The sequence below is a fragment of the Pristiophorus japonicus genome, chromosome 7 (assembly GCF_044704955.1).
Source record: "Pristiophorus japonicus isolate sPriJap1 chromosome 7, sPriJap1.hap1, whole genome shotgun sequence".
Classification (NCBI taxonomy): Eukaryota; Metazoa; Chordata; class Chondrichthyes; family Pristiophoridae; genus Pristiophorus; species Pristiophorus japonicus.
Genome location: NC_091983.1, coordinates 14,411,357 through 14,436,476, shown reverse-complemented (window position 1 = coordinate 14,436,476; position 25,120 = coordinate 14,411,357). Strand labels below are relative to the sequence as shown.

The window sequence follows — 25,120 nt, the reverse complement described above, 5'->3', positions numbered from 1 at the left end:
TGTGCAGCAACGCGATTGCCAGACAGAAACAGATACCAGTTGGGTGACTCACTCTCTCGTTACTGCAACAAGTGGACGAAGGAGGAAGAAAGGATCAGAAAAGGAGAGAGAGAGAGAGAGAGAGAGAGAGAAAGGACACTCTTTATAGCCAATGACGTACTTTCGAAGCGTAGTCACTACTGTAATGTAGGAAACGCAGCAGCCAATTTGCGCTCAAGCAAGCTCCCGCAACCAGCAACGAGATAATGACCAGATAATCTGTCTTAGCGGAGATGGGGCAGGGGAGTTCTCATTGGTGCCTTGCTCACCAACACCACGAAGAAAAAAAAACACCCAGGCGACCCGGTGAGTATTGTTGTGGGATCTTACTGTGCGCAAATTGACGACCGCGTTTCCGACATTGCAGCAGTGACACGCTTTGGGGCGTCTGGGAGGTGGCGGAAGGCCACCTTGCAAAATGTAAGTTTTTCTTTATACTCGCTGGGGACTGTGAGACTGCAACCATATCCAACAACTTCCACCATTTCTGCTTTAATATTTAGCAGTCCCTTTAAATGTGGTAAACCTCTGCAGGATTGATACAGCACCCAGGAGAGGTAAGTGGCACCTGGCTACATGCACTTGGCAACACACGCAGGCATGATTTGGCACTTTGAGTTATTACCTGGTGTATTCCCGCGACGCACTGCTTGCTCTGTTTAATGCCCTGATGGATACATTTCACAGCAAGCGTGGAAGCCAAGGCGAACACTCAGTTAAGGGACTGCTGTGTTGTAACGCAGGAGGTGCTTTACTCCTCAGTATGTCCGGCGCGACTTCATGAGGCAGTGGAGCTACGTGGAGTTGCGTGGAATCTGCAGCACGCTAACCCGCGATTCGGTCCGTGCCGGCGTTTATGCTCCACACGAGCCTCCTCCCACCTTACCTCATCTCCCCCTATCAGCATAACCCTCTACACCATGTCCTGGGCCAATACTCGCCCCTCATCCAACAGCACTGAAAAAAAAAAACACATTATCCGGTCATTATCGCTTGCTGTTTGTGGGAGCTTGCTGTGCGCAACTGGCTGTCGCGTTTCCTGCATTACGGCAGCGACTACACTTCCAAACAAAATGTGCTTCATTGGCTGTAAAGAGCTTTGAGACGACGCAAGGACGTGAAAGATGCTGTTTGAATGCAAGTTCTCTCTTGTCTTTTCCCCGTACTTATCCAGCTTTCCCTGAAATGCGGCAGTTTACTTGCCTCTTTTCAAAGAAAAGTCTTCCTGCTTGCGGCCCAAATAAAACCATTTGCGAGCCTTGGGCTCGGAGTGCTGGGGCTTATCGCACACGTCCTGCCTACCTCGCCCTCCTCACCCTGTAACATGCCCTGCCGGTCGTGGGCTTTCCTTTGCCCTGCAACAACGTACATCGCAGGGCCACTCTCACAGGACCAAGCCCATCCCACTGACTCCGTCACCATGACAACACGGTGTCGCAGAATCTAGCTCAGCTGAGCTTTTTTTGGAGTGTATAAATAAGAAGAGAGAGGCCGGCGGTGGGGTGGGGTGGGGGGGGGAGGAAATTTCCCAAATCGCTGTGTTTAGATCATCTTGAGAAGCTGACAGGTGAGAGCCAGCAGAGACAATTTGTGTGTCGTTCAGAATTAGTCCAGGAACTTAGGCCCCCAAAAATTCAGGAAGACAAAAGGCCTTTCGGCCCATCATATAGCTCATAGATTAATTCTCCATCTAATTGTCTGTTAATTAACCCACTATTGGGCTCTAGCACATTTCTGTTCTTAATTTGCTTTACAAGCATTTTCATCCCTTGGCTTACCCAGTATCCCGGCCAACCAGTTAACTCTCAACGACATCTAAAGCTGATTATCTGGGTCATTATCACATTGCTGTTTGTGGGAGCTTGCTGTGCATAAATTGGCTGCTGTGTTTCCCACATTACACCAGTGACTACATTCCAAAAAGTACATCATTGGCTGTAAAGTGGTCCGAGCGTGAAAGGTGCGATATAAATGCAAGTTCTTTGTTTTGACTTACTTGTACGCCAATGAATACAGCTTTTATATATATATGATGCACCCTCCCTGAACTGCCTTCTCCCTAAACTACAAGGCTTGACCTCCTGTGATCTCGGCCTGTTGGCTCAATCCGCACCCACCCAGGGGGTCAGTCCTGCCGCTCTTTCCTGCAGCCAAGTATTTTCTGATCACAATTGAGCTCGACATTCTAAGTCTGGCCTGATCAGGACATAATGGGCCGTACGATGTGCGCCTGCGCCCGAAGAGGCCCCGACAGTTCCGGGTTTAATCGCCCGAGGCACAGCCACCGAGACCCGGCACTTGCGAGCTGCTAAAATGTCTTTGGACAGATCCAATGCATCCCTTCGTGGGCCTTTGTGGGCGGAGATTTGGGCTATTTGCCCAACTCTTGCTCGATTAATGTCCTTCAAACTCTTACGCCTGGTAAAAGCGAGTGTATGGCCTGCTTTTACCAGGGTAAGAGTTTTAAAAGGTAGAAAAATAAACGTTATCACTAATTTTTATATTAAAAAAACTGTCCATGAAGGTAAGTTTATTGTAACCCCATTAAAACATTTTTTTTTAAATTCCTAAAACATTGAATTAACTGTTAGTTTAGTGCCGCTCTCTGTTATTAATGTGTAACGTGTCCAGCAACTTGCGGTGCGGTGGAGATTTCCATTGAATTGCAAATCGGCACAAGTTGCTGAACGATTTGGGCCCATTCTCTCCGTGAGTTTCACAAAATTGTTGCATTTGCTCATTAATTACCCATTTAACGCGCCGCAGAAAATTAGCGCTGGTAATTAAGGTCCCGCAGAACGGCGCACCTCCGAGAGGCCCGCCCATTTTGTAGAATTAAAAGCGCGCCTAAAACTTACCTCGCAATTCTCGGTGTTCGGCGGGCCTGTTCAGCAGCCGACGCAGCGCAGCACAAGCAGCTGGGGGCGGAGCTACAGCCCTGCGCCAAAAAGAGTGCCAGCAGCTGCGTGCATGCGCAGTGGGGTCTGCGCGCGTGCGCAGTAGCTCCTGGCCCTCCCAGCGCTTGCTGTCTCCAGGCCGCCCCTATCCCTAGCCGAAGGGATGTCGCGATATTCGCCACCCCCTATCCCGGGCCGAGTGGCCTGCCTGCCTCACCATCCCTCGCCTCGCCTCGTCGCCACTGCCCTTACCTCCTCGGCGGCGGGGCCCTGCCCGAACTCCTCTCCGGTGGCAGGCCTGCCCAAACACCTCTTTGACGGCAGCGCCCTTCCGACCAGCAGTTCTTTGGCAGGCTGTTTGAGGGCTCCCAGTACTCCCGAACACATAGATGCTGCAGTAGGTGAGTAGAAACTTTCATTTTTTTATTTATTGATTGATTTTTTTATTTTTTATTTTTTTATTTATTGATTGATTTTTTTATTTTTTATTTTTTTTATTTTTTATTTTTTATTTTTTAATGTTTGCTTTTTGATTTTTTGATTGATTGATTGATTGATTGATTTATTGGTTAATTTATTGATTTATTTATCATTTATTATTGATGATGGCTCTTTATTGCTATAAGTGAAGTGTTTAATGCTTTGTAAAATCCCCTAACTTCCCTTTAACTTCCCTTGCCCACCCACCCGCCCCCCCCCCCACCCCCTATCTCTGGCTACCTGTGCCTAATTCTAAAGTATAGGCAAGGTTTTCCTGAGCGGACAAAAATCAACACTTACTCCGTTCTAAGTTAGTTTGGAGTAACTTTTCACTGCCTAAACTTGCAAAACAGGCGTAAGTGGCTGGTAACGCCCCCTTTTGAAAAGAAAGCAACAAAAACAAAATCAAACTAACTCACAAGAACTGGAGCAAACTAAATGCCGAGAATTGCGCTTTCTAACATACTCCAAACGAAACTAGTTGCTCCAAAAAAATAGGAGCAACTCGAGCCAAAACTTGGGCCCTAACAGAGTAAGTATCTTTTTATTGAGGAGCTTTATGTTCCTGCAATGCAACACAGCCTCTCTGGCCCAGCCAGGGAACAATTTAAACTGTGAAGCCTCATTCCTGCAGGTAGTAAATTGTTCTTGGAGAATTTAACATTTTTACTTTTTTTTTTCTTCTGTTTCCTTTCTGTTTCTTGTTTTCTCTCTCTCTTAATCCAATATTTTTTTTCCCTCTCTTTATTTCTCTGCACCTGATGTGATTCTAATTCACCCGATTTCCTTCTCCGTCGTTCCCCTGTTTCTTTCTCAATTCTTTAATGTCATTGATTAAGGAGACGGACAGTTGTCCCGTTGTTCACTGAAATCCCGCGGTGGTGATCTCACACAGGTCGGGGCGGCCCACAGGTCGAGGCTATAAATAGAGCTGGAGCGCCGGGCCCTGGAACATCATGGGCCGTCCCGACCTCAATTAATTTTAAATATGTGAGGCCCATTTTTTATTTATTGTGTTGTGTTTCTGTGTTTTGGGGGAATTCTCACTGATAGCAATGGGAGGTCTGTACAAATGGAATTCACCAGTGTGATCGATGGGAATACTACATTGTGATTGGTGGTCCAGGCCCACGTGATCCCAGGATGCCCGTACAATCCAGGAATACATGGGCCTCTGCGCTGGGCTGCGCGTCGAGGCCTCAGAGCCCAAGCCTACGTTCCTCCGGGACCACCGGGTGCTTTCGTAAAAAGAAATTTGGTCGGTGGCATCGGCCCACGGGAAGCCTCCGACCACAATTTTTGGCCCAATGGCTCGGATTTTGCTGGAGTGGGGCATCTCACGGTCGGCCCCGTCAGTTAGACTTTTTCCTGCACCCTTCAGCTCAAAATGTCTCATGCTGTAGCTGTTGGAAGTGCGAGCTGATAATGGCGCAAGTCATCACCTTCATCATCGGCAGTCCCTCCAATCGAGGATGACTTGCTTCCACGTCAAAAAGGTCACAGGTGTTTCAATGAAGGATCTAATATTCCGGATCCCGAACTAAATCCTGAAGGGTGGAAGATGCCTGTGCGTGGATTTTTTTAACGTGGGGTGGCCGTTGCACACCAGCCACCACACGGGCCTGACAGAGCTAGGTCTTGGTCCAGTGGCAAGGGTTGAACCAGGACGACTGGAGACCAGCTCTGAGAAGGAAATCGGGTGAATTAGAATCACATCAGGTGCAGAGAAATAAAGAGAGGGAAAAAAAATATTGGATTAAGAGAGAGAGAAAACAAGAAACAGAAAGGAAACAGAAGAAAAAAAAGTAAAAATGTTATAAATTCTCCAACAACAATTTACTACCTGCAGGAATGAGGCTGCACAGTTTAAATTGTTCCCTGGCTGGGCTGGAGAGGCTGTGTTGCATTGCAGGAACATAAAGCTCCTCAGTAAAAAGATGCTTACTCTGTTAATTACCAGCGCTAATTTTCTGCGGCGAGTTAAATGGGTAATTAATGAGCAAATGCAACAATTTTGTGAAACTCACGGAGAGAATGGGCCCAAATCGTTCAGCAACTTGTGCCAATTTGCAATTAAATGGAGATCTCCACCACACCACAAGTTGCTGGACACGTGACACATTAATAACAGAGAGCGGCACTAAACTAACAGTTATCATCTCAGCATGTTCTGGCATATAATACCTTCAGCATAATTACTGTCGGCCTCTGCTCTCCTTTTGTGCCTGTATATCATTATATTCTATTTTGCTTTATACTTGTTTAGTCCAGTCCACAATTGCTGCCAGCTCTTTTTCTAAACCACTCTGCACTAATTAGGTTTTAGAAAGAAATGAAGAGAGAACTCGTATGCTTACAGCGCCTCAGGACGTTCCGACGCACTTTACAGCCAACGAAGCACTTTTGAAATGCAGTCACTGTTGTAATGTAGGAAAATCCAGGCAGCGGGCGGTCGAGGGGGTCGTTCAGCCCGACTGCCTGCCTCTCTTCCGCGGTTACATCCGAGCCAGGGTGTCCCTGGAGATGGAGCACGCGGAGTACGCTTGCAGCCTTCCACGAGAGGTGGGCGCCGGAGGAACTGGAGTGCATCATCACCCCCGGCAACCACATTTTAATTTGATTTAGGAGTACCGTCAAAAGTTTAATTTGTCGGTTTTAGTGCCCCCCTTTAATCAGGGGGCATTTGATTTACAGGTGCAACTTAAAATAGTTGTAATGTAGGGAAATGTGGCAGCTGATTTGCGCACAGCAAGCTCCCACAAGCCTCTGGAGTGGGACCTGAACCCGCGGCCTTCTGACCCAGAGGTGAGTGCACTACCCACTGAGCTACGCCTGCCACCTTTCGAGACGATGATGAGGCTGCAGGGGGTTGAAAAGCAGTGCTTATGTCTCTCTCTCTCTCTCTCGGGTTCTATGCAGTCAAGTCATTCTCAACTTCTGCCAGAGTCTTTGTGCAAAGGATTTTTCCTCAAATTTTTTCTCCCTAAATTGGCCTGGGTTTTTATCTGTTTTTTGCCTCTCCCAGGAGATCACAGGGCTCCGGTTGGGGTGGAGTGTAGAATGTTTCAGTGTAAGGGGTGTCGCAGTTGTGTGGGGCGGACTGGTTGGGCTGGGTGCTCTTTGCCTTTCCGTCAATGTTCCTAGGTTTATCTGTAACCTTCAGGGCTGCTGACCGAGGGCTGTGCGGCTCTTTGTCGGCCGGCGCGGACACGATGGGCTGAAATGGCCTCCTTCTGCACTGTAAATTTCTATGTTTCTGTTTCTATCTCAATAGATTGTACGGCAATCACCATAACAGCTTCGCACAGACCCGCTCCTCCGACGTTGACCGAGGCGATCACCAGATAAGACAAGGCGGCTGGCTCATAAATCACAATCGTCAGCTGAGGTAAAGTGGGTCAGTCAGCGAAAGAGGCGTTCCTGGCAAGTCACCCAACACCGTGCAGAATTCAACACTTGCCATTCTCATGCAGCAAAGTTACAGAGGAGAAATTATAATTAACTTAATCGCACCTCGATGAAACAGCTGAAGGGCACCATTAATTATGCAATAATGACCGTGCAGGAATACAGTAGGTTGTAATTGAGGGCAGGCAATTTGACAAGGATGAGACTCTTTAATTACTCCACTTACCTTCAATTACAACCCACTGTAAGGCAGTGGGTGGGCCACTGATTCTTATTAACTCTAATCTTAAAGGGGCATACCAGTCGGTAAACTGCCTTTCAAAGACAAAGATTGTGGAGCCAATTGGGGGGCTGTTTAAAATGTTAGCAACCGGCAGCCATTTTGGTAATTGTTCCTTTGACTAAGAGTTTCAGTCTGTCTAGCCAAAGAGACGGTCTCGTCCTTCTCAATGTAAACAGCTCTGCGGTTTATTGTTCAGTTTATTGTTCAGTGCCACAGGATGTTTCGCATTTTCTCTCGAGGTCTTTTCAGCTTTCTGTTGAGGTTTGATGATATAACTGCGTAATTAAGGCTGCTTCCTGGTCTCCCATCTGGCACTTGACATTGCTGAGTGATGAGGTGTCAGTTTTAATATATAAAGAACTTGCATTTCTATAAGCGCCTTTCACAACCTCAGGACATCGCAAAGCATTTTACATTCAACAAAGAACTTCTTGGAGTGTAAGCACTGTTGTCATCATCTTAGGCAGCCCCTCGGAATCGAGGAAGACTTGATTACGCTCTAAAAATGAGTCCTTAGGTGGTTGAACAGTCCAATACGAGAACCACAGTCCCTGCCACAGGTGGGGCAGATAGTTGTTGAGGGAAGGGGAGGGTGGGACTATTTTGCCGCACGCTCCTTCCGCTGCCTGCGCTTGATTTCTGCATGCTCTCGGCGATGAGACTCGAGGTGCTCAGCGCCCTCCCGGATGCACTTCCTCCACTTAGGGCGGTCTTTGGCCAGGGACTTCCAGGTGTCAGTGGGGATGTTGCACTTTATCAGGGAGGCTTTGAGGGTGTCCTTGTAACGTTTCCTCTGCCCACCTTTGGCTTGCTTGCCGTGTAGAAGTTCCGAGTAGAGCGCTTGCTTTGGGAGTCTTGTGTCTGGCAGGCGAACAATGTGGTCCGCCCAGCGGAGCTGATCGAGTGTGGTCAGTGCTTCGATGCTGGGGATGTTTTTTTTTCAAAAATGTACTTTATTCATAAAAAGTTTTCACGATACATTGGAAAATAGTTCAGTACCTTGCAGTGAGCAATTCCATACAATTCGTTTGGATGCTGACAGCAGTTCCATACAATGCACCAGCGTGCATTTCATTTCATGGTACAGTTTAGTACAATCTGTAAATCACGTTACATGTAGTACTGTGCAAATGAGGGTATTACATGGAGCAGATGAGAACAGGTTTACATCAGATTCCAGGATACATTTCAATACCAATCACGAATCACGTTACATGTAGTACTATGCAGATGAAAGCAGTACATGGAACGGATGGGGATACATTTATATTTCTTTACAAGTTACTAAACAGTCCAGAGACATTCATGACACATGACACAACACAGCTGTTTTTCAGTACATGGTGCTCTATGCATACAAGCAGATTAACAAGTACAGCCCGAGGGGGGTCTGATTCCATCCCCTGGGTTTACCGTCGCGGAAGGACCTTAAACTGTGACTCTTCCCCATCGTTCCTTTGCGGCAACTGCTGGGAATGTTGGTCTGGTCAAGGACACTGGACCAATCCCTGTTGTAATGTGGGAAACGTGCAGCCAATTTGCACACAGTAAGTTCCCACAAAGAGTAATGTGATAATGACCAGATAATCTGTTTTTTTTTAAGTGATGTTGGTTGAGGGATAAATATTGGGCAGGACAGTGGGGAGAACTCCCCTGCTTTTCTTAGAAATAATGCCTTTGCATCTTTTACGTCCACCTGAGAGGGCAGACGGGGCCTCAGTTTAACGTCTCATCTGAAAGATGGCACCTCCAACAGTGCAGCACTCCCTCAGCACTGCACTGGGAGTGTCAGCCCAGATTGACGTGTTACAATTCTCTGGAGTGGGACTTGAACCCACAATCTTCTGACTCAGAGGCAACAGTACTACCCACTGAACCACAGGTGACATAATTTAACAATGGCTTGATCAGCAGTTTTCATGTGCCATTCCCCCACACCCCTGTCAATTGGTACATTCCCTACCTGCGAGGTTGTGATTTATTTGGCTGGTTTATGAATAAAATTGATCAGCCTATCGGGTGCCAACATGGCCTAGATATTTGCAGACTTGCTAAGCATGGCAGCACAAGTGTAATGGACACACACAAACACTAGACGCAAGACTTTTAAAAAGAGATTGCTAAGCGTGAATGGCATTGCACAACAGAAAAGTGAATAGGCAAAATAGGGAGGAGCTACTTTTCCTGTCCGGTTTGATTAGCTTCAATGGATTCCATCTCCTCTGACAGCTAACTTCAGTGCCTCTTGCAAAAAGCAAGCTCTTTTGTTACTAAGCCTCTGGAGCAAGCAATGTTCATCAGCATGAAATTAATTTTTTATTGGTTCCCGGGATGTGGGCGTTGCTGCCAAGGCCGGCATTTATTGCCCATCCCTAATTGCCCGTGAGAAGGTGGTGGTGAGCCGCCTTCTTGAACCGCTGCAGTCCGTGTGGTGAAGGTGCTCCCACAGTGCTGTTAGGGAGGGAGCTCCAGGATTGTGACCCAGCGACGATGAAGGAACAGACGATATATTCCCAAGTCAGGATGGTGTGTGACTGGGAGGGGAACGTGGAGGTGGTGGTGTTCCCATGCACCTGCTGCCCTTGTCCTTCTAGGTGGTAGAGGTCGCGGGTTTGGGAGGTGCTGCCGAAGAAGCCTTGGTGAGTTGCTGCAGGGCATCTTGTAGATGGTACACACTGCAGCCACGGTGCGCCGGTGGTGGAGGGAGTGAATGTTGAAGGTGGTGGGTAGCGTGCCGATCAAGCGGCCTGCTTTGTCCTGGATGGTGTCGAGCTTCTTGAGTGTTGTTGGAGCTGCACTCATCCAGGCAAGTGGAGAATATTCCATCACACTCCTGACTTGTGCCTTGTAGATGGTGGAAAGGCTTTGGGGAGTCAGGAGGTAAGACTCTCGCCGCAGAATACCCAGTGCCTGACCTGCTCTTGTTGTCACTGTATTTATGTGGCTGGTCCAGTTAAGTTTCTGGTTAATGGTGACCCCCCAGGTGGGGGGGATTTGGCGATGGTAATGCCATTCAATGTCAAGGGGCAGTGGTTAGACTCTTGTTTTGTGGAGATAGTCATTGCCTGGCACTTCAGCATACTTCTCCTGACCAGGGGCTGCCAACCACCCCAGAATTGCCCGGCAATCGCCAGGAATCAAAGACTAATCTCCAGAACACTGCTGCGATACCGGGGCTACAAGTGTTAAATGATGAGTGTCACTTGCACAGACTGCGCTTGTATTCCCGCGAGTGAAGAAGATTAAGGGGCGATCTAATCGGACGTCCAGCCCAACGAGCAACCCAAGACCACCTGTAAATGGCAGAGGTGCATGATCTGCATTGCTGGAGTCGAGCAGAGAGCTCAGGGAGGTACGGCGAAGCTCATTGTGAAAAGTGGGCTACGCCTGCTGTCCCAATACTGTCGTGCTAGATCGGGCTTTGCTTTGCGTAGGTAATGGAAAAAAATGATGACACCCACATTTTGGTCACCTTACTCTTAGAGGGAACGTGGTTCAGCAAAGGGGCTCCAGAGAAGACAATGGTTGACTATCAATGGTTTTTTGGGGGAGGTGGCTGAATCATGTTACACTGCATGGAGCTGAAAGGGTTAAATTACAAGGACAACTTGCACAGACCAGGCTTGTATTCCCTCGAGTTTAGAGGATCGAGGGGTGATCTGATCGAGGTGTTTAAGATGATTGAAGTTGATGACAGGGTAGATCGGGAGAAACTATTTCCTCTGGTCGGGGGGAGCCCAGAACAAGGGGGTATAATCTTAAAATTAGAGCCAGGCCGTTCAGGGGTGATGTCAGGAAGCACTTCTTCACACACAGGGCAGTGGGAATCTGGAACTCTCTCCCCCAAAAAAGCTGTTGAGGCTGGGAGGGTCAATTTAAAATGTCAAAATTGAGATCGATAGATTTTTGTTGAGCAAGGGTCTTCTTAGGCAGTCTCTCGGAGCTGAGGATGACTTACTTCCACACCGATGAGTTCTCAGGTGACTGATGAGACCACTGCGGGATCTACAGTCTGTGTCACAGGTGGGGCAGACGGTGATTGGAGGGACGGCGGGTGGGGTGCTTGGGTTGTCGTACGCCCCTTCCGCTGTCGACGCTTGGTTTCCGCATGCTCCCAACTAAGAGACTCAAAGTATTCGATGCCTTCCCAGATGCTTCTCCTCCACTTTGAGCGGTCTTGAGCCAGGGATTCCAAAGTGTCGGTGGGGATGTTGCATTTTTCAAGGAGGCTTTGAGGGTGTCCTTGAAGCATTTCCTCTGCCCACCTGGGACTCACTTGTCGTGTCAGAGCTCCGAGTAGAGCACTTGTTTTGGGAGTCTGGTATCGGGCATGTGGACAATGTGGCCCGTCCATCGGAGCTGATTGACCGTGGTCAATGCTTCGATGCTGGGGATGTTGGCCTGTGCGAGAACACTGACGTTAGTGCGCCTATCCTGCCAATGGATTTGCAGGATTTTGCGGAGGCAGTGTTGGTGGTACTTCTCCAGTGCTTTGAGGTGCCTACTGTATGTAGTCCATGTCTCTGAAGCATATAGGAGGGTGGGTATCACTACTGCTCTGTAGACCATGAGCTTGATGCCGGGTTTGAGGTCATGGTCTTCAAACACTCTCTTCCTCAGGCGGCCGAAGGCTGCACTGGCACACTGAAGGCGGTGTTGGACTTTGTCATCGATGTCTGTCCTTGTTGACCGTAGGCTCCCAAGGTATGGAAAGCGGCCCACATTGTCCAAGGTCTCGTCATGGAGCTTGATAAATTGGAGGGCAGTAGTGTGTGCGGGGCAGGTTGGTAGAAAACCTTTGTCTTACAGATGTTTAATGTTGGGCCCAGACTCTCGTACACTTCGGTGAAGGTGTCAACGATGGTTTGGAGTTCGACCTCCGAGTGTGCACAAACGCAAGCGCGTCTGCATACTGTAATTCAATGACAGAGGATGGAACGACCTTAGATCTGGACTGGGGGCGACGGGGATTAAACAATTTCTCATTTGTCCTGTAGATTAGATCCACTCCAGCAGGGAACTTGTTGAGGGTGAGATGGAGCATTGCAGCGAGGAAGATTGAGAAGAGCGTTGGTGCAATGACACAGCCTTGCTTGATACCAATCTGCACATGTATTGGGTCTGTGGTGGATCCGTTGGTAAGGATCACGGCTTGCGTGTCGTCGTGAACAAGATGGTGACAAACTTTTGAGGGCAGCCGAATTTGAGAAGGACACTCCATAATTCCTCATGGTTGACAGAGTCGAAGGCCTTTGTGAGGTCAAAGAAGGCCATGTACAGAGGTTGATGCTGCTCCCGACATTTTTCTTGGATTTGTCACGTGATGAAGATCATGTCCATTGTGCCCCTTAGTGGGCAGAATCTGCATTGCGACTCTGGGAGGAGCTCTTCAGCCAATGGGAGAAGGCGATTGAGGAGGATTCTTGCAATGACTTGCCTTGTGGCAGACAGCAGGGAAAGTCCTCTGTAATTACCGCAATCAGACTTGTCACCTTTCTTGAAGATGGTCACGATTACAGCGTCTCTGCGATCTCCTGGCATGCTCTCCTCCTTCCAAATAAGAGCGATGAGGTCATGGATTGGCGCCAATAGTGCTTCTCCGCTATGTTTTAGTGTTGCGGCGGGGATTCCATTTACTCCTGAGGCCTTGTTGTTCTTCAGTCGTCGGATGGCCTTTTCAACCTCACGCCGGGCTGGGGTTGTGTTGAGGTGGGTGGCATGCTGTGGGATGGAGTCGAGGACACTCACGTCGAAGACAGAGTCTCGGTTAAGGAGATAATCGAAGTGCTCCTTCCAGCGGGCACTGACTGCGTCTCTGTCCTTGATGAGTACCTCCCCATTCTTGGCCCTCAGTGGGGTAGGACCTTGGGTGCTTGGGCCACAGGTGGTCTTGACTCTGCTGAAGAATCCACGCACGTCGTGGTTGTCGGCTAGTTGCTGGATCTCCTGAGCTTTCTCCACCCACCATCTGTTCTTTAGGTCATGGGTTGTATGTTGGACCTCGGTCTTCAGACGTCTGTCGAGCTGCTTTCTTGCTCGAGTTGTGTTGCTGTTTCCAGTTCAAGAATGCCTTACGTTTGCGGCTTATCAGCTCCTGGATCTCCTGGTCGTTCTCGTCGAACCAGTCTTGGTTTTTCCTGGTGGAGTGACCAAGCACCTCTTCACAGGTGCCTTGAGGGCAGACCCGGCACTGTGGACACTCTGCGTCTCCGGTTCACTCGGAGTCGTCAGGTTGGTTGTGAGGTGCTGGCTGAATAAGGGTTTCTTAACAACAAAGAGCCACACAACATTAGAATTATGCTCTTGTGATAAAACCTTCCAATTCTGTAAGGGATGGGACAATGCTCTAATTTTCTCTTGAACTATATTGTGTGGAGTAGGAGCATATATTAACTTGCCAAGTCCCTTGTATGCAGGTTCCGCGGCATAAATAGGGTCTGGAAGGATATCTGCACGGTGACTGTGAAAATTCTTGACAAACAATCCTCCACTTAGATCCTGAAATCGTGTTTTCCTGGGAGAGAGGGGGTTGATTACGCTGCCGCAGCTGTATTGGGACTACATTGATGGAAATAACAGAGCAGATTAGGCGGTGGTCCATCCAGCAGTCGTTGGCTCCTGTCGAGGTGCGTGTGATGCGCACGTCCTTGCGATCCCTCGCTCGGACGATGGCGTAGTCTAGCAGATGCCAGTGCTTGGAGTGAGGGTGTTGCCATGAAGGTTTTGTACTTGTCTCTCTGACGGAACAAGGTCTTGGTTATGACAATGTCGTGTTCTAAGCATTTTGTCAGGAGGAGGGTACCGTTGGAGTTGGTTTTCCCTGGCCCCTCTCTGACGACCACACCTCCCCAGAGGCCAGTCCTTTCCAACTCGAGTTGAAGTCGCCGAGGAGGATCAGCTTGTCACCCGTTGGGACTCGGGACAGGGATTGTTCAAGGCTGGAGTCAAATTCCTCTCTGGTCTCGTCTACAGCCTCCAGTGTTGGCGGGTACGCGCTGATGACCATAGCTCACTGGTTCCAGGCTACGGTGAGCCAAAGGGTCATGATGGGTTCGTTTATCCTGCAAGGGGAGTCTCTGAGACGCCCAACTAGCTCAATTTACATGGTGAAGTCTACCCCATGGAGGCGATGTGTGACTCGGTGGGGAACTTGCAGATGATGATGTTCCCGTGTGTCTGCTGCCCTTATCCTTCTAGGTGGTAGAGATCGCAGGTTTGGGAGATGCTGCCGAAGAAGCCTTAGCGAGTTGCTGCAGTGTATTTTGTCGATGGTACACACTGCAGCCACGGTGCGTCGGTGGTGGAGGGAGTGAATGTTGAAGGTGGTGGGTGGGGTGCTAATCAAGCGGGCTGCTTTGTCCTGGATGGTGTCGAGCTCCTTGTGTGTTGTTGGAGCTGCACTCATCCATCACACTCCTGACTTGTGCCGTGTAGATGGTGGAAAGGCTTTGGGGAGTCAGGAGGTGAGACACTCACCGCAGAATACCCAGCCTCTGACCTGCTCTTGTAACCTCAGTGTTTATGTGGCTGGTCCAGTTAGGTTTCTGGTCAATGGTGACTCTCAGGATGTTGATGGTGGAGGATTTAACGATGGTAATTCTCGTAATTCAGCTAACTGCACAAAGAACAAATAATAATCAAAGTAATATAACTATAACATGAATGGGAGGTTACAAAATCAGCACAAGCAGACTCGGAGCTGTAGTGCTTCAGTGCCTTCATTTAAGTAAATCAAAGGTTTATTCGTACGTTAACATGGGAAACACACCAATTCATCAAACTCCCTTTGGAGTTCTGAAGGTAGCTTGATTTGCGACGCACTCCCGGGACACTCAGCCCCTCACCGAGGAGCGAACCACCTGCAGGATCTGGGCACGGCCTTCTTTCGTTAAATCCAAGTTGCCACACTGCCCGCATTTTTGCCAAAAGGACCCCAACTGGAATATAAAACGAGGAACGTTGTTTTAGTCAGAAGGTTGTGGGTTCAAGCCCCAGTCCAGAGACTTGAGCGCACAACCTAGACTGACATTCCAGTGCAGTGCTGAGGGAGTGCTGCACTGTCATAAGAACATAAGAAATAGGAGCAGGAGTAGGCCATTCGGCCCCTCGAGCCTGCTCCGCCATTCAATAAGATCATGGCTGATCTGATCATGGACTCAGCAACACTTCCCTGCACACTCCCCATTACCCTTGACTTCTTTATTGTTCCAAAATCTGTCTACCTTCAATATATTCAATGACCCAGCCTCCACAGCTCTCTGGGGCAGAGAATTCCAAAGATTCATGAACCTCTGAGAAAAAAAATTCTTCCTCATTGCCGTTTTAAATTGGCGACCCCTTATTCTGAAACTTTGCCCCCAAGTTCTAGATTCCCCCACGAGTCGGAGGTACCATCTTACAGATGAGACGCTAAATTGAGGACCCTGAGCACCTTGTCCCTTGAGCTGGCTTTCCCCTGCCCGCTGAGTCTCACTTAGGATGGCGATGTCTATGTCGAAACGCCGGGCAACGATAGAAACATAGAAACATAGAAAATAGGTGCAGGAGCAGGCCATTCGGCCCTTCGAGCCTGCACCGCCATTCAATAAGATCATGGCTGATCATTCCCTCAGTACCCCTTTCCTGCTTTCTCTCCATACCCCTTGATCCCTTTAGCCGTAAGGGCCATATCAATAACTCTCTGCGGTAGGGAATGCCACAGGTTAACAACTCACTGAGTGAAGAAGTTTCTCCTCATCTCAGTCCTAAATGGCCTACCCCTTATCCTAACACTATGTCCCCTAGATCTGGACATCCCCAATATCGGGAACATTCTTCCCGCATCTAACCTGTCCAGTCCCATCAGAATCTTATACGATTCAATGAGATCCCCTCTCATCTTTCTAATCTGCAGTGAATAAAGGTCCAGTTGATCCAGTCTCTCTTCATATGTCAGTCCAGCCATCCCTTGAATTGTCTGGTGAACCTTCGTTGCACTCCCTCAATAGCAAGAACGTCCTTCCTCAGATTAGGAGACCAAAACTGAACACAATATTCCAGGTGAGGCATCACCAAGGCCCTGTACAACTGCAGTAAGACCTCCCTGCTCCTATACTCAAATCCCCTAGCTATGAAGGCCAACATATCATTTGTCTTCTTCACCGCCTGCTGTACCTGCATGCCAACCTTCAATGACTGATGAACCATGACACCCAGGTCTCGTTGCACCTCCCCTTTTCCTAATCTGCCGCCATTCAGATAATATTCTGCCTTTGTGTTTTTGCCCCCAAAATGGATAACCTCACATTTATCCACATTATACTGCATCTGCCATGCATTTGCCCACTCACCTAACCTGTCCAAGTCACCCTGCAGCCTCTTAGCATCCCCCTCACAGCTCACACCGCCACCCAGTTTAGTGTCATCTGCAAACTTGGTGATATGACAATCAATTCCTTCATCCAAATCGTTAATGTATATTGTAAAGAGCTGGGGTCCCAGCACTGAGCCCTGCGGCACTCCACTAGTCACTGCCTGCCATTCTGAAAAGGACCCATTTATCCCGACTCTCTGCTTCCTGTCTGCCAACCAGTTCTCTATCCACGTCAATACATTACCCCCAATACCATGTGCTTTGATTTTGCACACCAATCTCTTGTGTGGGACCTTGTCAAAAGCCTTTCGAAAGTCCAAATACACCACATCCACTGGTTCTCCCTTGTCCACTATGCTGGTTACATCCTCAAAAAATTCCAGAAGATTGATTAAGCATGATTTCCCTTTCATAAATCCATGCTGACTTGGACCGATCCTGTCACTGCTTTCCAAATGCGCTGCTATTTCATCCTTAATGATTGATTCCAACATTTTCCCCACTACAGATGTCAGGCTAACCGGTCTATAATTACCCGTTTTCTCTCTCCCTCCTTTTTTAAAAAGTGATGTTACATTAGCTACCCTCCAGTCCATAGGAACTGTTCCAGAGTCGATAGACTGTTGGAAAATGATCACCAATGCATCCATTATTTCTCGAGCCACTTCCTTAAGTACTCTGGGATGCAGACTATCAGGCCCCAGGGATGTATCAGCCTTCAATCCTATCAATTTCCCTAACACAATTTCCCGCCTAATAAGTATATCCTTCAGTTCCTCCTTCTCACTAGACCCACTGTCCCCTAGTACATCCGAAAGGTTATTTGTCTCTTCCTTCGTGAAGATAGAACCGAAGTATTTGTTCAATTGGTCTGCCATTTCTTTGTTCCCCATTATAAATTCACCTGAATCCGACTGCAAGGGACCTACATTTGTCTTTACTAATCTTTTTCTCTTCACATATTTATAGAAGCTTTTGCAGTCAGTTTTTATGTTCCCTGCAAGCTTACTCTTATACTCTACTTTCCCCCTCTTAATTAAACCCTTAGTCCTCCTCTGTTGAATTCTAAATTTCTCCCAGTCCTCAGGTTTGTTACTTTTTCTAGCCAATTTATATGCCTCTTCCTTTGTTTTAATACTATCCTTAATTTCCCTTGTTAGCCATGGTTGAGCCACCTTCCCCATTTTATTTTTTACTCCAGACAGGGATATACAATTGCTGAAGTTCATCCATGTGATCTTTAAATGTTTGCCATTGATTATCCACCGTCAACCCTTTAAGTATCCTTTGCCAGTCTATTCTAGCCAATTCATGCCTCATACCATCGAAGTTACCTTTCCTTAAGTTCAAGACGCTAGTTTCCGAATTAACTGTGTCACTCTCTATCTTAATAAAGAATTCTACCATATTATGGTCACTCTTCCCCAAGGGGCCTCACACAACAAAATTGCTAATTAGTCCCTTCTCATTGCACATCACCCAGTCTAGGATGGGCAGCTCTCTAGTTGGTTCCTCGACATATTGATCTGGAAAACCATCCCTAATACACTCCAGAAAATCCTCCTCCACCGTATTGCTACCAGTTAGGTTAGCCCCATCAATATGTAGATTAAAGTCACCCATGATAACTGCTGTACCTTTATTGCACACATCCCTTATTTCTTGTTTGATGCTGTCCCCAACCTCACTACTACTGTTTGGTGGTCTATACACAACTCCCACTAGCGTTTTCTGCCCTTTGGAATTCCGCAGCTCCACCCATACCGATTCCACATCATCCAGGCTAATGTCCTTCCTTACTATTGCATTAATTTCCTCTTTAACCAGCAACGCCACCCCGCCTCCTTTTCCTTTCTGTCTATCCTTCCTAAATGCTGAATACCCCTGGATGTTGAGTTCCCAGCCTTGGTCACCCTGGAGCCATGTCTCCGTGATGCCAATTACATCATATCCGTTAACTGCTGTCTGCGCAGTTAATTCGTCCGCCTTATTCTGAATACTCCTCGCATTGAGGCACAGAGCCTTCAGGTTTGTCTTTCTCACACACTTTGCCGCTTTAGAATTTTGCTGTAATGTGGCCCGCTTTGTTTTTTGCCTTGGGTTTCTCTGCCCTCCACTTTTACTATTCTCCTTTCTATCTTTTGCTTCTGCCCCCATTTTATAGCAGTACGGCATTGCAGTCTGTTGCTGAGCAAGGGTATTGTGGGATTCAGAACCAAGGCGGGTAAGTGGGGCTAAGATATAGACCAGCCATGATCTAATTGAATGGCGGAACAGGCTCGAGGGGCTGAATGGCCTCCTCGTGTTCCTATCACCCAAAGTCACTGAAACCCCAAGCTGTGAGATCCCTATAAGCTGGATTTGGAAGATTGATCACACCGACAAGAGCATGAGCTTATCAATTCTGATCATTTCTAACTTCCCGTTTCTTTCTTTTAGGGTTATCTGTTTCTTTACCGATTAATCTTGTGCTGTCTGAGATAAGGGCTATCAGTGCTGAATTTAACTGACACCCAGTGTCACCGAGTATTCCCAGGGGATTGTAGCTGCCTCACGTACGTTCACACGATCACATCTATTGCTGTCGCCACAATGGCCTTCACCCATTGCTGTACATCCTCTGAACACACAGCAAGGCTGGAGAGACAGGCCTTTCAGGAGTGAAGCCTGGGGAAAACTTTTACATGCACAGGGTGGTTGAAGTTTGGAACTCTCTTCCGCAAATGGCACTGGATGCTAGATCAAATGTTCCTTTTAAATCAGAGATTGATCATTTTTTTGTTCACTCAGGGATATGGGCCAAAGGCGGGTATATGGAGTTAGATCGCCAATCAGCCATGATCTCATTGAATGGTGGAACAGCCTCGAGGGGCTAATTGGCCTCTTCCTATTCCTATGTTCCAAAGCTCCCTCAGCTCTGGCTCTGGCTCCCTCAGCCTCAGAGGAATCATCATCAGAGGCAGCCCCTCGGAATCGAGGAAGACTTGCTTCCACTCTAAAAGTGAGTTCTTAGGTGGCTGAACAGTCCAATACGAGAGCCACAGTCCCTGTCACAGGTGGGACAGACAGTGGTTGAGGGAAGGGGTGGGTGGGACTGGTTTGCCGCACGCTCCTTCCGCTGCCTGCGCTTGATCTCTGCATGCTCTCGGCGATGAGACTCGAGGATGCACTTCCTCCACTCAGGGCGGTCTTTGGCCAGGGACTCCCAGGTGTCAGTGGGGATGTTGCACTTTATTAAGGAGACTTTGAGGGTGTCCTTGTAATGTTTCCTCTGCTCACCTGGGGCTTGCTTGCCGTGTAGGAGTTCCGAGTAGAGCGCTTGCTTTGGGAGTCTTGTGTTGTCAGAGGAATAGGTTAGGTGACGCTTCAATGTCAAACTCTAGCCCTCCGCCCATAAACCTAAGCCCAAACTGACCCATGAAACATGGTTTATATTATGCTTATTTGAAATGATAAAACACATGTGTGTGGTGGGGGTGTGGGTGCAGTGGGGGAGGGGGGAGTGTGGGGGTGGGGTGGGTGGGGGCGGGGGGGGAAACGAGGCAGGTGTGGGCGGGGTGGAGTTGTGGGAGGTGGGGTGGGTGGGGGCAGGGGGGGGAGGGGACGGTGGGGCAGTGGAGGGGGGGTGGGGCAGAGTGGGGGGGTGGATGCGGGGGCAGGGGGAGGTGGGGGTGGGTGTGGGTGTGGGTGGGGGCGAGGGGGGGCGGGGTGGATATAGGGCCGGGAGGGCGGGTTGGGGGGGCTGGGTGTGGGAGTGGAGTGGGTGGGGCGTGGGTGGGATTGGGGGGGGGTGGGTTTGACGGGGTGGGTGGGTGGGGTGTGGAGGTGTGTGGGTGGGGGAAATTTCCTCTCCTCACTAATTTGGGTCCAACATGCTCCATGCCTCTGATGTGGTTGGGACCGAGCGCATTCAGACATCCATCGGCCCACCTTATTGACACTGAAGCAAGATCAGCTATTTCCACCTCCGTAACATTGCCCGTCTCTGCCGCTGAAACCATCGTCCGTGCCTTTGTTACCTCCAGACACAACTATTCCAAAGCTCTCCTGGCCAACCTTCCACCTTCTATTATCCCTAAACTTCAGCTCATCCAAAACTCGGCTGCCTGTGTCCTAACCCACACCGAGTCCCGCTCACCCATCACCCTATGCTCGCTGACCTACACTGGCTCTCGGTCTGGCAACGCCTCGATTTCAAAATTCTCATCGTTGTGTTCAAATCCCTCCCTATCTCTGTAACCTCCTCCAGCCCTACAACCCTCCCTATCTCTGTAACCTCCTCCAGCTCTACAACCCTCCCTATCTCTGTAACCTCCTCCAGCTCTACAACCCTCCCTATCTCTGTAACCTCCTCCAGCCCTACAACCCTCCCTATCTCTGTAACCTCCTCCAGCCCTACAACCCTCCCTATCTCTGTAACCTCCTCCAGCCCTACAACCCTCCCTATCTTGGTAACATCCTCCAGCCCTACACCCCTCCCTATCTCTGTCACCTCCTCCAGCTCTACAACCCACCCTATCTCTGTAACCTCCTCCAGCTCTACAACCCTCCCTATCTCTGTAACCTCCTCCAGCTCTACAACCCTCCCTATCTCTGTAACCTCCTCCTGCCCTACAACCCTCCCTATCTCTGTAACCTCCTCCAGCTCTACAACCCTCCCTATCTCTGTAACCTCCTCCAGCCCTACAACCCTCCCTATCTCTGTAACCTCCTCCAGCCCTACACCCCTCCCTATCTCTGTAACCTCCTCCAGCCCTACACCCCTCCCTCTCTCTATAACCTCCTCCAGCCCTACACACCTCCCTATCTCTGTAGCCTCCTCCAGCCGCAAAACCCTCCCTATCTCTGTAACCTCCTCCAGCCCCACAATCCTTCGAGATGTCTGCGCTCCTCCAATTCTGATCTCTTGAGCATCTCTGTTTATAATCACTCTGCCATTGGTGGCTGTGACTTCTGTTGTCTCGGCCCTAAGCCCTGAAATCAGCTGCCTAAACTTCTCCGCCTCTCTACCTCTCTTTCCTCCTTCAAGACTCTCAGTAAAACCTCCCCCTTTGACCAACCTGTCCTAATATCTCCAAATGTGTGGCTTGTTTTCTGATGACGCTCCTATGAAGCGCCTTGAGACGGTTTACTGAGTTAAAGACGCTATATAAATGCAAGTTGTTGTTTTGTTGAACCTGCTATTTCCTAATATCAGTTCCTCGGAGAGTAAGGTATAACATAAGAATTAGGAGCAGGTGTAGGCCATTCTGCCCCTGGAGGCTGCACCGCGACAATGGAGGAGAGCTTGAAGAACAGTCAGGTGACAAGTTTCCTGCCGGATTTCCTGGTGACTGGGGCTTCCACTGGCATTGTCAGGTCAGTGAATTGATCCTGCAATGTTTGCGGTAAAGAAAGAAAGATTTGCATTTCTATAGCGCCTTTCATGGCCTCAGGACGTCCCAAAGCGCTTTACAGCCAACTAAGTACTTTTGAAGTGTAGTCACTGTTGTAATGTTGGAAATGTGTCAACCAATTTGCGCACAGCAAGCTCCCACAAACAGCAATGTGATAATGACCAGATAATCTGTTTTAGTGACTTTGGTTGAGGGGTAAATACTGGCCCCAGGACACTGGGGGTAACTCCCCTGCTCTTCTTCAAAGAGCACCATGGGATCTTTTGAGTCCACCTCGGGGCCTTGATTTAACATCTCATCTGAAAGACGGTACCTCCGACTAGTGGGGGAATCTAGAACTAGGGGGCATAGTTTCAGAATAAGGGGTCGCCCATTTAAGACGGCAATGAGAAGGAATTTCTTCTCTCAGAGGTTCGTGAATCTTTGGAATTCTCTGCCCCAGAGAGGTGTGGAGGCTGGGTCATTGAATATATTGAAGATAGACAGATTTTTGAGCGATAAGGGAGTCAAGGGTAATGGGGAGCGGGCAGGGAGTGGAGCTGAGTCCATGATCAGATCAGCCATGATCTTATTGAATGGCGGAGCAGGCTCGAGGGGCCGAACGGCCTACTCCTGCTCCTATTTCTTATGTTCTTATGACAGTGCAGCACTCCCTCAGCACTGCACTGGAATGTCAGTCTAGATTGTGCGCTCAAGTCTCCGGAGTGGGGTTTGTACCCACAACCTTCTGACTAAAACAACGTTCCTCGTTTTATATTCCAGTTGGAGTCCTTTTGGCAAAAATGCGGGCAGTGTGGCAACTTGGATTTAACGAAAGAAGACCGTGCCCAGATCCTGCAGGTGGTTCGCTCCTCGGTGAGGGGCTGAGTGTCCCGGGAGTGCGTCGCAAATCAAGCTACCTTCAGGACTCCAAAGGGAGTTTGATGAATTGGTGTGTTTCCCATGTTAACGTACGAATAAACCTTTGATTTAATTAAATGAAGGCACTGAAGCACTACAGCTCCGAGTCTGCTTGTGCTGATTTTGTAACCTCCCATTCATGTTATAGTTATATTACTTTGATTATTATTTGTTCTTTGTGCAGTTAGCTGAATTACGAGAATTACCATCGTTAAATCCTCCACCATCAACATCCTGAGAGTCACCAGTGACCAGAAACCTAACTGGACCAGCCACATAAACACTGAGGTTACAAGAGCAGGTCAGAGGCTGGGTATTCTGCGGTGAGTGTCTCACCTCCTGACTCCCCAAAGCCTTTCCACCATCTACAAGGCACAAGTCAGGAGTGTGATGGAATATTCTCCACTTGCCTGGATGAGTGCAGCTCCAACAACACTCAAGAAGCTCGACACCATCCAGGACAAAGCAGGCCGCTTGATCGGCTCCCCATCCACCACCTTCAACACTCACTCCCTCCACCACCGGCGCACCGTGGTTGCAGTGTGTACCATCTACAAGATGCACTGCAGCAACTCGCCAAGGCTTCTTCGGCAGCACCTCCCAAACCCGTGACCTCTACCACCTAGAAGGACAAGGGCAGCAGGTGCATGGGAACACCACCACCTCCACGTTCCCCTCCCAGTCACACACCAGCCTGACTTGGAAATATATCGGCCGTTCCTTCATCGTCGCTGGGTCACAATCCTGGAACTCCCTCCCTAACAGCACTGTGGGAGCACCTTCACCACACGGACTGCAGCGGTTCAAGAAGGCGGCTCACCACCACCTTCTCACGGGCAATTAGGGATGGGCAATAGATGCTGGTCTTTCCAGCAACGCCCACATCCCGTGAATGAATAAAAAATATTAAAGATTAATTACCTGTGATAAAAATAGTCACGGACTCTTCAATCGGGTAACAGTCTGTTTGCTCTGTGATTGGTGGTGCACTATGAGGATGGACGGGCTGGGCGACCAATGACAGAGGTGTAGGGGTCGGGGAGGTCATGTGATGAAACCTCCAGGGTACCGTCCAACCGGAGTGGGCAGCCCCAGCCCAGGACCAGTTTCCCATGATCCTCAGGCCTGTCGGCTCGTGCACGTACAGCCTGTGATCCAGGCCCACAGTCGGACCCAGGCTCGTTGCTCAGCTACATAGCCCAATGGTGTTGGGGTATTTGGAGACTTTAATCATCAGTCTGTCTTATGCTGCGCTTCTACTCATTTCCTCAGCGCTCTGCAGTGGGAATGGAAACAATAGATCGCCCGACCTCATTCTCGAGTGTGGAATTTCAGCTTGCAAAGCGTAGTCCTGGAGGTCACAACCTAAATCAATGTATCCAAAGAACATGCTCTCAGAAATGTCAGCCACGGCTCACAGATGAGACATTAAACGTCTGCCCTCTTCGGCGGACAAAAAACTTCCCCCGACCAGTGTTTCAAGGAAGAGCAGGGTTAGGGTCAATAGTTATCTCTCAACCAACATCGCTAAAACAGATGATCTGGTCATTATCTCAATGCTGTCTGTGGGAGCTTGCTGTGCGCATGTTGGCAGCCATGTTTCCCACAGTACAACAGCGATTGCACTCCAAAAAGTACTTCGTTGGCTGTAAAACGCTTAAATGTAAGACAGAGATAGACAGTTTCTTAACCGAATAAGGGGTTGTGGGGAGCGGGTAGGGAAGTGGACCCGAGTCCATGATCGGATCAGCCATGAGGTCACAGTCTCAGGATACGGGGTAGGAAATTTAGGACCGAGATGAGGAGAAATGTTTTCACTCAGAGGGTGGTGAACCTGTGGAATTCTCTACCACAGGAGGCTGCGGAGGCCAAGACACTGAATATATTTACGAGGGAGATAGATAGATTTCTAGAAACAAAAGGCATCAAGGGGTGTGGGGAAATAGCAGGAATATGGTGTTGAGATAGAGGATCAGCCATGATCATATTGAATGGCGGAGCAGACTCGAAGAACCGAATGGCCTACTACTGCTCCTATTGTCTATGTTTCTAAGATCTTATTGAATGGCGGAGCAGACTCGAGGGGCCGTATGGCCTCCTCCTGCTCCTGTTTCTTATGTTCTTATGGGACATCCTGAGGTCATGAAAGGCACTGTAGAAATTGCAAGATCTTTATTTCCGGTACGTTGACATAAACATGCACCCTGCAATCATTCTCGGTACGATTTGCAACCTCTCTGTTTCAAAAGGTAGGGCGGTCTCGGGCGACCAGTCCCTTGAATGACAAATGCCACTGCACTCACTGAGTTTGGCATTGTTGAATTACAGAGCTTACAGCAGCATCAAATTCCTATTGGGAAATCAT

General features: G+C 48.9%; 1 long non-coding RNA gene across 2 annotated transcripts; it reads left to right on the top strand.

Annotated features, from left to right (window-relative positions):
* LOC139266740 (uncharacterized) lies at positions 1–23,361 on the top strand. Of its 2 annotated transcripts, XR_011593757.1 has the most exons (4): positions 1–345; positions 6,691–6,804; positions 22,618–22,786; positions 22,940–23,361. It is a non-coding gene; the product is annotated as an uncharacterized lncRNA (long non-coding RNA). The 2 variants fall into 2 exon arrangements; XR_011593756.1 differs by lacking the exon at positions 22,940–23,361 and having other exon boundaries at positions 22,618–22,874.
* Positions 23,362–25,120: the final 1,759 nt, after the last annotated feature.